Below are 15,521 nucleotides of genomic sequence, written 5' to 3' on the forward strand. Positions count from 1 at the left end.
GTCGTTCGTTGGTCTGCCAGTCTGAATGTGATTTTTTTTTCCTGTAGCCAACTCTGCCCACAAATTGGACAGAGACCCCGCGCGCAGAGGGTTGCGTCACACTACACATGTTACACACTTGGGTGCTGGTATCTCACCTCCATTTTGAAATATGAAATATGCTAGGGCACACTCATTCAAGACTGTATAACCTGGCATGCTTCTCATAACACATCGGCGGGTGTTGTGGATAAACATGGTAATGATGAAAAATTAGAAGTTTTGTTGTTTTAGATATATTTATTTTTATTGTTTATTCTTATGATTTTCTTAAGATGTACACTAGAATTCGAGTTATTCTGGCCGGATGATGATGATGATTATTATTATTGTCATTACTGTTATTACCGTAACAACAAAACAACAGATCCAAGGGGTCAGTAGGTAAAGGGGGAAGGTAAGTTCATGGGGAAAAATGGGTTTAAAATGCAGTATAGTGCCACAGGGGGCGACCCGACACCCCCACAAGGAGCCCATAGAGGAGCAACGACAGCGCGCCGGGACTCTGGACGACAACGACATAAGTCCGCCCGGGCCGCGCGCCCCTATGACCCAGAATTCACCCGCCGCCACCATAGCAGGAACACCAGACTACCTTCCGGGCGAGCCTTCCCCAACCAGCTTTGGGGTGGAGCTGTTTCTCCAGCTCCTGCCAATATCCCTGACATGGCCTGAAGCCGCTCTGAGGGAAATAAGGAGATGGCCTGTAGCCGCTCCTGCCTTCATCAGGAGATGGCCTGTATCTGAAGGTGTCTTTCTCGAGATGGCCTGTAGCCACTCAACCCTCCTAAAAGAGACGGCCTGTAGCCACTCTGAAGGTGTCTTTCTCGAGACGGCCTGTAGCCACTCAACCCTCCTAAAGGAGATGGCCTGTAGTCGCTCTGAGGGAAATAAGGAGACGGCCTGTAGCAGCTCCCGCCTTTGTCAGGAGACGGCCTGTAGCTGCTCTGAAGGTGCCTTCCTCGAGACGGCCTGTAGCCAGTCAACCGCCCTGAAGGAGACGGCTTGTAGCCACTCTAAGGGAAATTAGGGGATGGCCTGTAGCAGTTCCCGCCTTCGTCAGGAGACGGCCTGTAGCCGCTCCGAAGGTGCCCTTCTCAAGACGGCCTGTAGCTGCTCAACCCTGCTGAAGGAGATGGCCCTTCTCAAGACGGCCTGTAGCCGCTCAACCATCCTGAAGGAGAAGGCCTGTCGCCGCTCTGAAGCGAATCAAGAGACAGCCTGTAGCCGCTCCGAAGGTGCCCTTGGGTCTGCTGGTAGCTGCTCCCTCCCCCAGGCCACAGCCAGTAGCCGGGCCTTGGCGACGGCCAGTAGTTGTGCCTATAGAAGGCCACAGCCAGTAGCCGGGCCTTGGCGACGGCCAGTAGTTGTGACCATAGAAGGCCACAGCCAGTAGCCGGGCCCTACAGCAGGAGACGGCCTGTAGCCGCTCCTCCGTTGGAAGCTGACGCTTGTTCTCTGGTCCACGACCCAGAGGGAGTCCCGAGCCTAGAAGAGTACTGGAGAGGCCCTGTGGTCTCCCCCGTCCTCTGCTCCTTGCAACCGGCTCTGGAGAGAGCCCACCTGACGAATCTTGACGCAGGCCGGTGCCGCAACCTGTTCCTGGTAGTGCTGCCAAACACCAGGGACTGCAGCCATCGGGAACCCCAAACAGCCCCGGGCAGGAACTCCCCACCACCCGACGCTGGAGATCTCTGTCCTCCGTCAGGCGCCCGAGCGAAAGGTTCAGGCAGTTATTCGGCCCCACCCCTTAGGGCCATACTCCTGCCCCCAGCCCCGAGAGCGCGGGGCCCTTTGCCACCCACAGCCCCGGACGAGAGAGGACGCCCATGCACGTGATCCCATGGTCTCTGGATGTAGAGGCCCCCGGCAGAACCCAGCCCCGTCAGTAGTAAGGCTGTGACACGCCCGCCGCCCTTTTACCTGACAGCCACGACACCCGGATCCGAAAGGAGTGACAGTTATAGTACAGTGTCTGTGTCAGGACTCCATATTATAATTACAAATCATAATAGATAGATAGATAAATAGATAGACAGACAGATAGAAACAACAAGTCAGATGATGAGAAGGTATTGTGTCTGCGAGAATCGAGCAATGCTAAACACGCTTACACACTTTAACTCAAGGAATGCTTTATAGGCACACAACAGCGCCTAGTGACCATACACACACATACACACATACTCACACACAGGCTTCTAGAACATTCCAACAACAGTGTAATACACGTGACACGAACCCTGCTACACCAGAATTTAGGAAGCAGAGCTCAGAAGGAGGCTAGCTATAGAACCGGCAGGTAGTAGGGAGAACGAGCCTAGCAACATGGGCGAGAGGGAAGAGAGAGAGAGAGAGAGAGCGAGACTGGGAGGTAGCTCGCGGGACTTTATACTTCACTCTGTGTGAGAGACTTTGTTAATATTTCCAAGACAAATAAAAATAGTCCCATACTATTCTTTACCTCTCCTGTCATTGCATGACAAAAGGGAACCAAGATTATCTACTTACAAAGCTACTCACGTATAACAACCGCTCGTCCACCAGTCTAATATATATATATAACTAAGCTACAAAACTCCACTACAAGAAGTTAGAGAGTTGTTGTGAGATATGGCGGCAGCGAACGTACAAACCTCATCTATGAATCAACAGGGAATTCCTACAAAATACAAGCCCATGAGTGTACAATTGATTCTCCATTATCAAGAGTGAAAAAAAAAAAACAACAACAACGAAGAACTCACAACCAGCTCCTGACAGTATTCTCTCCAACCAGCCCCCTCTGTCTCCCCGATCATCACGCTGATTTTGAGGTGAAGAGGTCACAGGACGTCTTGCCAGCAGTTTAACAATGTAGTGATACAAACAATCTTGCAATTTTTACGACAAACCAACGAACTACAACCATCTACAATCAACTACAAGTAACAACTCTCCGAGTCATCTGTATAATCTTCTACACGCATCAACAAGTAGCGGCAGTCTTCATCCCACAGCGAGTAAATCACAAGAGACAAGGACTGAGCATACCTCGAGAAAGAAAAACAAAACAAACAAACGAAGAATGAGACACGACTCACAACTCACAACCACCAGACCTCACCCTCCTCTCTCTGCTACCTCCACCCAACCTCCACCGCTGACGCAGGAGTGAAGAGGTCAAGATGACGAAGCAAATACCAAGTCCATATTCACAAGTCATCTTACTCATCTTCACTGAAGTTACTCATCGCTACTTATTCACTCACCACAGCTACCAGTGTGGGAAGTCGACGTCATCATGCGTGTTTGCTGAGACGACAACACGTCAATCAACCCGTGAAGAACAACGCTATCACCACATGCAACACCACTCACACCATGCCCACCAGGGTAAAAATTAGTGAGTTACATAGTTACTTCATTTATACGATACACAGTGATAGACAACACATTTTGCACAAACATATAAAACGTGCTACATAATTACAACTTAAATTCATATAACTACTTTAATTATCATCATAATTCAATCATTAAATACTTGCACCAACAATAAATATTCTACACTGTATACATTCATTCACATATTATAACAGTTATTTACTACCAACGAGTGTTACCATTTATACCTACATAAATTATGTGTTTCATACATACAGCTATACATTATTACATCCACAAAGTAATAAAGAAAATATACCATCACAGTTACTCAGTGAGCGTTTAAAAGAACTGTATTAACCCGCCCCATCCCGACGTTTTCTGGGCAGTGGTACGCCCCAGTCCCGACATTTTTGGACCTTTTTTTTTTTTTTGGCTCAAACATCCGCTTTTGGTGAGAAACATCAAAAATTCATAGAGAAATCACTCACCTGAGGTTTAAAATACTTGATCCAGGTAGGAGTACCTCCTTACCTTGCAAGGTTTTCTATCAGGCTGGCTGCAAAGAAAACGAGTTCTATGGGAGGATAACTATTCTACACCAATCAAACGGTATTTATTTATTTATTTGGTAGGAATTTATATGTAGTATGAGTATATTGGTTTTCAAACGGTAATATAGGCATTATAAGCATTGTTTCACTCACTAACTCATCACCATTCCTGACATTTTTTTGCCGCATTACCTGATCATCATTTCTGACTGTTTCTTCCTCTAATGTTTGTCCTCCACATTGTCATCGATTGGGGAATCACTCTGGCCCTGAATTTCGTACCGTGGCATGACATGGCTTTACTGGCCAGGTGAATTGCTGAGAAAAGGGCATGCAGGGGGGGGGAGGAGGTCATGCTGGGTAAGACTTTGTCCCTGCCTGGCATCTTGTAGAGGAAGGTGTCCCGTGTATACGTGCCAAAAATCACTCGTGAAAATTGAAAATTGTGCAAATTAGGGACCTTGCAATGTCCTTGCAATGTTGCCACGTTAATTTACGTCTCCGGGATATGAGTGCACATCATGTGAGGACGTGAATTCACGTCTCCGGGACAGGGTGGGTTAAACATTTATTAATTAAAGCTACCTAGTGGAAAAAGATAAATTAAGTTACAAGGAAAACCAGAAAAAAAAAAAATGGCCAACACAAATGACGTTAGCAAGAATGAACATCTTCCACACAATCGTGAAGACAAAGATTTCCACACAAGGCTGACACATATATTGCCCACGATAGGTACAAGTGAGCAACAAGTTAGTGTATAGAGTTAATACTGTATGTAGTGTGTGTGTATATATATATATATATATATATATATATATATATATATATATATTTTATAGAATAACAAAATATGGGGCTATATAATATCATTTTCAGTAATATCTGTGCAATATAAACTAAACCTTAAAAAAAGGGTCCCAAGGGAATTGGCCAATAATTATGCAACCTCAAACAACACCGAAAAAGCGCAGACAAACGAAGAAAAACAAACTATAGAAAATCAATAAAAAAAAAAAGTAAGATCACATAACAAACAAATGAAAATAAGCGTAAGTGTTACTACAAATGCCAAAATACCACATAAACTCCTTCTATAAGTGAAACAAAAAGCAAATTGTTGTCTCCACAAGCAAGTGGCATGGCACATCATCACGTAAACTCCTTCTATACGAGAAATAAAAAGCAAATTGTCTCCACGAGCCAGTGGCATGTCACATCATCACTATCATCGACCGCAGCATGACCAGATTCAATGTCAGGACTGTAATTATTACAATTATGTAACTACAAACAATATGTAACAATTATGTAACAGTTGCATTAACAAGATGTAACTTTTATGTAACTTTAACTACAATTATAAGGCCAACACAATTATGTAACAGTTGCATTAACAAAATGTAACTACAATTATAAGGCCAACACAATTATGTAACAATTGCATTAACAAAATGTAACTACAATTATAAGGCCAACACAATTATGCATTACCACAATATTATGTAACAATTGCATTAACAAAATGTAACTACAATTATAAGGCCAACACAATTATGCATTACCACAATATTATGTAACAATTCATAAAATGTTACAATTATGTATTACTACAATGTTACTACAGTGTAACAATTACAGTACAATTATGTAACAATTCACAATGGTACAATTATGTATTACCACAATGTTACTACAATATTATATAAAATCATACAATTTTACCACAATTCTGTATTACCAGAATCATCATACAAGTTAGGTGAAATATTAGACATTACTAAAGGGCTAACTCAATATGTAATGTAATAACCTAGCAGTATTACCATTGTACAGTTATATGCGTATGTCTGTTATACTGTACTTACAGATCTTACAAAATGTCATACAACAACCATTGCATTTGTTCAATTATGTATACAACTTGTTTAAAATGTAATATTACTGGATCAGTACAATATTAACATGAATATTATATGTATACAATATTATAATCAATATTATGTACTAATAGATTTGCATATGTCAATGATGATTGCTGTCGGAGGACCTTCAGCAGCGTGGCCGAGCAATGTCAGGACTCCATATTATAATTACAAATCATAATAGATAGATAGATAAATAGATAGATAGACAGACAGATAGAAGCAGCAAGTCAGATGATGAGAAGGTATTGTGTCTGTGAGAATCGAGCAATGCTAAACATGCTTACACACTCTAACTCAAAGAATGCTTTATAGGCACACAACAGCGCCTAGTGACCATACACACACATACACACATACTCACACACAGGCTTCTAGAACATTTCAACAACAGTGTAACACACGTGACACGAACCCTGCTACACCAGAATTTAGGAAGCAGAGCTCAGAAGGAGGCTAGCTATAGAACCGGCAGGTAGTAGGGAGAACGAGCCTAGCAACATGGGCGAGAGGGAAGAGAGAGAGAGAGAGAGAGAGAGAGAGAGAGCAAGACTGGGAGGTAGCTCGCGGGACTTTATACTTCACTCTGTGTGAGAGACTTTGTTAATATTTCCAAGACAAATAAAAATAGTCCCATACTATTTTTTACCTCTCCTGTCATTGCATGACAAAAGGGAACCAAGATTATCTACTTACAAAGCTACTCACGTATAACAACCGCTCGTCCACGAGTGTAATATATATATAACTAATCTACAAAACTCCACTACAAGTAACATAGAGGCAGAGCAGTGAACTAACCATCTAATGGAAGTCAGTGATAATACCAAAGTGGTGGAGAGAGTAACAGTGACAGTGTAACTGTGAATACGGGCACCCAGTGAGAGACGGGTCTGTCATAGTGAATACACTACCACCAGATAATACCTCCTAATACTAAAACTGTGTCCAGACCCCAGTGCCAAAGAAACACTTACCAACAAGGAACTATATCAGCGACTCCACAAATATATAAAACCCAGACTTCCTATAACTAATAATACTCTGCAGCAAGTGGTATTCATTTTGATCCGAACAGTATCCTGTGCGATACTGATAACCCATGTCTAGACATAAGAGTTATAATTGTCCAGTGTATCTGTATCAGTGATATCTACTCGTTCCCCTGTCCAACTTGGTAATACACATGTAAGGTTGTTGCCTTGAGTTTTTGTGTCGTACCTCACTCCTATTTGTCTAAGCTCCAGTCTAGAAAGAGAACCTTGTTACACACTAGACGTTTACGGGACGGGAAGCTGGCCCTTAAAACACCCAGCATTACAGGGTTCATGGAGAAAAATAGGTTCATGGGGAAAAATAAGTGCATGGGGAAAATTATGTCCAATGACTCACTAGATCATTGGAAAATAATGATTCTATGGGTGAAATAGATCCTTGTAGGAAAAGAGGACCACCAATGATAATAGGTCCATGGGAGATAATAGGTCTAAGGGAGGAAATCTGCCAGTTTAGGAACATAAGGGGAAAAGGTAGGTGGGGGTTGGCACATAGGGGGTGTAGTCGTGCTACCAGAGGCGGGTTTATGTGCTATAGTCGCGGCGCACGACTCTGAGGTCATTATCGTACCCTGGCAACCTACCATTCAAAAGTGCGTCCGATTTCGTATCATATTACACACGAATCATATTATTATGCACGATTATATTATACACGAATATTATTGTACATGGACATAGTATACACGAAGCACATGCGTCTCATATTAAACACCAAATCGGACGCACTTTTGAGTAATAGGTTGCCAGGGCACGATAATAACAACCTCAGAGTCACGCCCCATGACTATAGTAGTTTATAATGTGGTTTGGTAGGTAGCTACCATAAAAATATAAACTAGAATGGTGTTGTCCAAAGTGGGAGTATGTGTACCCCTTGAGGTATGTGGCATTTTCAAGGGGGTATGTGAGAAGATAATTTTTTTCTTTTTCTAACTGTATTACAGAAGGTATTGGTCATATGGCATCTTGGATCAGTAACTTTACTAAGCATGTGTATGTGTGAATGGGTGATTAAGAATATAGAATAATTGAATAACCACAACACTTACACAGTTTCAAATTTAAGTAAATGACAAGAAAACAGAGTAATAATTAAAATGATCGAGAAAGATGTCGAGGGGAGATGGGAGTAGGAGGGAGGGAGGGGAAACGGGACATGACACGTACGGGAACAATGCTGAACTACTCGCTTGAATCACTTGCACAGTTTCATTTTACGAGTGAAAGTGTGAACATCTCTCTCATATTCACATGTAAGCTTACAGAGAGTTATTTCTTTAACAGCAAGAAATATGGATAGAGGGTTAAGACGTGATAGCTGTAGCAGCGCATCTGCAATGCAAGTGAAGGAAATCAAGCAGTGTGAAGAAAAAGAAAACGGGCCTACCTAAATATCAGCAATAGAAGTAAGATTATGTGCTTTTTGGATTTACTTCTACGGATTCTTCTCCTCCGGACGCTTTGTGCATCTTTTGTGGGGAGAGGTTGGCCAACAGTAGTACGAAACCAACTCACCTCCAACATCACTTTAACACAAAACATCAGTGCCATGTTGGCAAACCGGTGGAGTATTTTTAAAAGAAAATATTCTGATTTTAAGTGTTCCCTTACAACAATTAACAAAGCCCCTACAACATAAAGCAAAGCTCTGGAAGCATCTTTATCTGTATCTTTATGAATTGCTAAAGCTAAAAATCAACTTATTATAGCTGAAGAACTGATATTGCCTGCTGCAGTTGTGGTGGCTGAAAAACTGATAGATTAAAAGGTAGCTGCCCAACTAAAGGCTGTTCCTTTGTCACACCAAACTGCTTCTGGAAGGGTAAATGAAATGAGGACAGCTATTATTGATCAAGTTGTGAATAAGCCGAAAACAAGCCAGTCTTTTTCACTTCAGCTTGACGAGTCGACTGACATAGTGGGCAGGCGCAACTTGTCTCATTTGTGATATACATTGAGGGAGATTATACAAATGAACAAATACTTTTTTTTTTTTCAAAAAAATAGAACACACAACTGGGGAAGCCATTATCAATGCTATTAACCAGTTCTTCTCTGAACAAGGACTTAGTTGGAAATCTTGCATTACCCTGTGTACATATGCTGATACGTCCATGACCGGGAAAATGAAGACTTGTTGCATGGATTAAGAAGGAAAATCCTGATATGGAGTGGAGCTATTGCATCATTCATAAAGAATCATTAACATATAAAAATGAGTTCAGAGTTGCATGGGATATTGAATGATGACATCAAAATAATCAACTTTGTAAAGTCAAGGCCATTTAATGCCCACTTGTTTCAAAAACTGTGCAGAAGTATAGAGTCGGAGCACATAGAGCCATGTCTCCACACAGAGGTGTGCTGGCTGTCGAGAGGTAGGGTGTTTGCCAAGCTGTTTAAGTTGCTAGATGAGGTAGGATGCTGTTTATTGGAACATGGGTCTCCTTTTGTCTCATATTTTGAAAACACTACGTGGCTTGCAGACCTGGCATATCTTACATTAGTATTTAGCAAACTAAATGATGTAAATTTGTCTCTGCAGGGCAATGATACAAACATTCTCAACTTATTTGATAAAGTTGGTGATTTTCAAAAGAAAATAGATTTGTGTAGGGAAATATGTTCAGGGGGAAATTTAATATACGTGTTTTCCTCTGTCAGATGCCAATTTTTCCAGTAACAATAATGAGATAGAGACTGTGAAACCATTTGTTGTGGACCATTTTACCAACCTTATCTTTGCTTTTAAATCTTACTCTCATGACACATATGAGAGGTCTGAACAGCTGGATTGGGTCAGAAATCCATTCCTCGTATCTGAAAATAATATGAAGAAGCTCCCTATCTACCTTCTGGGAGCACTGTTAGAGGTGTGTTCAGACCGTGGCCTCAAATTGGTATTTGAAAGCTCAACCCTCACACGGTTTCCGAGCTGTGTAAAGAAGGAGCAACCTCAACTAGGAAAGAAGGCTTTGGAAAACCTGCCCTTTGGGTCTACGAGGGGTGATCAGAAAGAAATGACAGCGAGTCCATAAACTTTTATTAGCATGAAGAACTATCAAACAATGACTCACATTCCTTCAAAGCACTCCCCTCCAACCTCTATGCAGCGTTCCATTCTCTTTCTCCACTTCATGAAGCAAGCGTGGTACTCTGAAGACGGTATACTTCGGAGTTCTGAATTGACGGTCCGTGCCAAGTCTTGGATGCGATGAAATTGCTTCCCAGCGATGGCAGATTTAATTTTTGGAAACAACCAAAAGTCACAGGGAGCCAGGTCAGGGGAGTAGGGTGGGTGGGGGAGCAGAGTTATACCTTGTTGTTCCAGGTACTGCATAGTGAGGCGAGCTTTGTGGGGTGCAGCATTGTCGTGGTGCAGCAAAAGGCGAGACCGACGGCGGGTTGGTGCGGTGTTGGCCTTGTGTTCCAAGACTTGTGGAAGGACCTGGTCTTTGTAGTATTGGGCTGTGATAGTGGACTTTTCAGGCATCACATCCACGCATATTGGTCCTTGAGAATTGAAAAAGATGGTGAAAAGGCGCTTCTGGCTGCGAAATCCTTCCTTCAAAATCTGAGGTCGAGGGTCTTCATCGCCCAACCACACCATGTTTGACTGCTTGTCACGGGTTGTGAAGAATGAAATCCAACACTCATCTCCAGTAGCAACATCTGAGAACCGTTTTGGACCATTTGGTTCAAATTCAGCAAGCCAGACACGACAAATCCTCACCCGTTCAGCCTTTTGCTCATCAGTCGACAAATGGGGTATCCATCGACAACACTTCTTCCTCAGGTGTAATTGTTCATGCACGATGTCATATGCACTCCCATAACTGATATCAAGCTCCAAGGCTAAGAACCTAAGAGTTACAGTTGGATCCTCGTCAATGATGGACCGTGCACGGACAGTTGTTGCTTTGGTCACGGATGTCCGGGGGCGTCCAGAGCATTGTTCATCTTTCAATTCAGTTTTTCCTGCTGTGAAAGCACGAATCCAGCGGGAAACAGTTTCCAGGGAAGGAGTAGTGTCTGGATAAACTTGTAATAATTCCCCTCGAATCTCTGTTGCTTTCTTTCCCAGTTTCCACCTCGTAAAAATGTAGAACCTGCAGCCTTCTTTCGAGTAATCCATGTTTCTGGCCAGAGAGCAAAAACAAGAGTGAAGCATTCACTCACAACAATAAAACATGAAAAGTCAGGCTTACGGCGACAAGTTCAAACTCGTAAGGACAGGCAACTCTGCACTCTCCTTGCTCCCCTACCTCCCATCATTCAAGGTTTTCATGTTATAGCACGAACTGTCATTACTTTCTGATCACCCTTCGTACTTACCTTCATGAAGCATCTTTCTCTGCAATGAGTATTGTCAAGTCAAAACTGAGAAACAAACTAATTTTAAACCAAGAACAAAGCTTGATCACTGCAGTAGTCTCGACTCTACCGCCAAGTATGGCAAAAATCGTCAGTGAACATCAGTCCCACATTTCACATTGATTGTAAGTAATTTTCTAGCATTTTTATGTTTCTTCATTAGTCTTTTTCCTCTAGTACACTGAAAAATCATTTATTGCCCAGCACTCAGATTATGCGAACTTTTAATATAATTTGCCATGTCCTTTCAAATACTGTGTTAAATCAGTAATGGGGGTACTTAATGGCAGAAGAAGGTAACAAGGAGTACATCCATCCATCTATCATCCAATTCTACGTTGCCCCTTGAGGAGCGTAGGAGCCCGAGGCTAGGCACATTGGTCCTGACATTTAAGATAAGAGGGACCAGTCTCACTCATCCCTGAGTGGCATTACGTAAGCAATAAACCCCAACCATCCCTTGGATATAAACCTTCACCGGCCTAATCCGATCGGAGCGTCATAATTACCTACTAAACCACCAGGCGCCAAATTTGGTTATATGGTTACCACCCAGCATAGTATATGGTTTCCTGATATACAGGAAACCATTTGGCTTGTCACTCAGTGTAGAGTCAACCACAGACAGAAGGTAGAGGAAAGAATAATGGAAAGTAAGACAGATGAGGGAGTGTAAAGTCACCCTTAGGCAGAAGGATGAGGAAAGAATGAAAAAAAGAAAGAAGAGGATGAAAGGAAAGAAGGAAGGAGGAGAGGAAAGGGCAGACACCTGAGAGCAGCACTACATCGAGTGAGTGGATGTTGAGCGTCCCCACCTACCAACAAGGGGTACAGTAGGCAAAAAAAATGTGGACAACACTGAATCAGAACACACACAAAATATTCTAAAATGATTATTAAGGTGTACGGGATGAAAAAAAAAGGGGGGGGGGCAGAAACAAGGGATGTTAAAAGTAAAGAAACAAGAGAGCATATGTGATGGGAGAGGATTCAGATTTCTACATCCATTGTTACATTTCATCACCTACAAACGTTTGTGAGTACAGAGTGGAATGAAGTAATGAGCATAAAACTCTAAATGGGGTCTTGATTCTGTACTTTTTATCTCTCTTGTTTGTGCGCCATTTCCTTCGTTCTTACATTTTAGCAGTCTGCTTATATTCAATCTATTTATGAACATTTGTGGACAATGTGGAGTATGCACTGTTATTTAACTAAGGAAAGACTTTTTGAACTGGAGAGGTTAGAGGTTCTTCACTGGGCCCATTAGTACTACAGGTCTTTGTCAATTTAGTCATTATTGTGTGGATGTTGCAAGAAAAGAACTGATTTGTACATTTTTGTACTGAATGGGTGAAAAGGGTTAAACTGAACTATAAGCCTCTTCTGTAAACAAGCTCTCTTAACAACATTAAATAACCCGGAGATAGCTGAAATAAAATACAAGTCTATACTGTGGATCAAAGAGGTCAAGAGTACAATGTTGATACATTACCCTATAGCAGGGGTGTCAAACTCATTTGCTATGGTGAGCCAGTTTTATAATGGGTGCACTGCATTCGGGTCAAGGAACGTAATAAGCACATCATAGTCACCTCTTAGGTAAGCAGTATATCATACGATAAAATATGAAATGTGGAATTAATCATCCCTCACCCGTTGTGTATTATACGTACTTTGAACAGTTGTATTGCCTGCTATTGCTACTACCTATTGCATGGCACTTTTTGCTATAGCTCAGTGCAAGATAATTTGGCAGTAACGGCTGAGTTGCAGCAGTCCAGTATTGAACTGATGTGTGTATCAGTAAGTTGAGACTGAAGCCAAGACTTGTTCAAGTTCATCATGGAAAAGAGTTGTTCGCAGATACAGTATATGCGAGTACACTTCTAAATATTGACATAATTCTAGCAGCCAAACACTTAATCCTGAGAAAATTTGACCCAACATACTGATAAAATGTGCCAACATCGACACTTAAAAACTTGTTCCTCAACACAGTTTCACTCTGGAGCTCAATTAATCCTAACTGAAGATGTTCTGACTCTTCATTTACACTGACAGATAATCGGTCCCGAAAAATGAGAAATCCCTGTCAAGGTTTCTGATGTCAGGAAATCCTTCCTTGAAACCACTAGTTGGAAATCATACTGCAGCACTTTTCTCTGCTGATATCAGCATGAGACTCAGATATGCCTTGCAGGGATTTCAAGGTCGGAAAATGTGAAAGCTTACTCTCTGCTAGATACCTTACAAAAAGCTGGATTTTTGTCTCAAAGGTTCCAATGCAGTCATAAAACTGTCACTCTTTCATCTTTGCATGTTTCTATTTAGCAGTGCTGGGCAGGTGCGCAAACACTTGCGCAAAGCGCAATTGCACATCCTTGTGCTCTGGTGATATAGTTTGCGCATTGCGCACCGCATGTGACCATGCGCAATTTTGCGCTTGCGCACATGAAAAGGCCGGTGCGCAAGAGCAAACTTAGTTGCGCCTGCACAACTAAATTTGCGCTTGCGCACCTGCCTTGCGCACCTGCCCTGTAGATTGCGCACTGCGCAATCCAAGGGGCACGTGGTCTTCCAGGGGACACGTGGTGGGAGCTTCCCGCATGGCTGGCCAAGGGATGGGGGAGGCTGGGGCGGGTCGCGAGGGTGGGTTGGTGCTTGGTGGGGGGAGGCGGGAGGGAAGGGGGTAGTAGCATTAATATGCTTCAACAGATAATGTATTTTTAATATTTTTAAATTATTATCAGTAAATGATAATAAATATATATTATTTATTAAGATTAGCATATGCAATTCCTTACAAAAACCATTAAAACATATTATTTAAATCAAATATCCACAGCCTAATAATTTATTAGGCTGTGGATATTTGATTTAAATAGTTTTCATGTTTTTTTTTTTTTTGTAACGAATTACATATGCTATTGTATATCTATATTGAATTATCAAGTAAACTGTCTTGACAAGACAAGAGACAGAGAGAGATAAAGAGCATTATTCTGAGAGAGAGAGAGAGAGAGAGAGAGAGAGAGAGAGAGAGAGAATAAATACCAAGAGAGAGAGAGAGAGAGATACAGAGCATTATTCTGAGAGAGAGAGAGAGAGAGAGAGAGAGAGAGAGAGAGAAAATAAATATGTTTCATGATTCTTTATTTTTTGTAACGAATTACATATGCTATTGTATATCTATATTGAATTATTAAATAAATTGTCTTGTCAAGACAAGAGACAGAGAGAGATAAAGAGTATTATTCTGAGAGAGAGAGAGATAAAGAGTATTATTCTGAGAGAGAGAGAGAGAGAGAGAGAGAGAGAGAGAGAGAATAAATACGCGGGAATGGCAAAGGAGCGTCCCTTTGAGTGAGGAGATAAGGCATAAACTTCGTCCCTCTTCTCTCTCTCTTATTCTCCATTCCTTCCCTCCGCTCTCTCTTATTCTCCATTCCCTCCCTCCTCTGTCGGAGAGAGGGAGAGAGTTGATGATACAGTAATCACGTGATCTTTGCCAATGCCTTGGTAAATATAGGTTGTTTTTCCCAAACAATGACCTACTGTACCTCAGTCACCGCGGATGGTGGGCAGGTTGCTACTTTAGTAAGTTATTTAATTATACCAATATATATTTTACAGTAATTCCCACAAATATATGCAAATGATTTGCGCTGGCGCTTTGCGACATTGCACAAGCTAAATATTAGATTGCGCACTTGTACAAATTACAAATAATAGAAAATAATAATAAAAAATAAAAGTAAGTATGCTGTTTTATTTAAATATCTCAATATTTTCGGTAATTCCCAAAAATATATGGAAATCGTTTGCACTTGCATTGCGACATTGCGCAAGCTAAATATTTGTCAGATTGCGCATTGTTGCGCAAGGTAGTGAACTGTGGATTGCGCTTTGCGCTTGCGCAGGGTCCTTCTTTGCTAGCGCTGCCCACCACTGCTATTTAGGTCATTTTAAACATTGTGTACTATCCATCATGAAAGACAGATCTCGAACCCACTTATTTTCTTTCAGTTCAGTCACATCAATTCCCATTTGTTCAATAAGCATCTGTATTTCACCTCACAGTTCACAAAATCACTTCAGTATACCTTCCCGACTTAACCAGCGAACATCAGTGTGATATTCCAGTCCACATGTGCTTTTATTTTCCTCCAATAGGCACTTGCATTGTCTGTGGTTCAGACCTC

General features: G+C 41.8%; 1 protein-coding gene across 1 annotated transcript in view; it reads left to right on the forward strand.

The window, feature by feature from the left end:
- The window catches only part of LOC145392114 (putative neural-cadherin 2), a 613,300-nt gene that overhangs the window by 142,753 nt on the left and 455,026 nt on the right, over positions 1-15,521 (forward strand). The gene's annotated exons all lie outside the window — the stretch shown is intronic.

The sequence above is a fragment of the Coenobita brevimanus genome, chromosome 21, assembly GCF_032717465.1.
Source record: "Coenobita brevimanus isolate Jiangsu-jjx chromosome 21, ASM3271746v2, whole genome shotgun sequence".
Classification (NCBI taxonomy): Eukaryota; Metazoa; Arthropoda; class Malacostraca; order Decapoda; family Coenobitidae; genus Coenobita; species Coenobita brevimanus.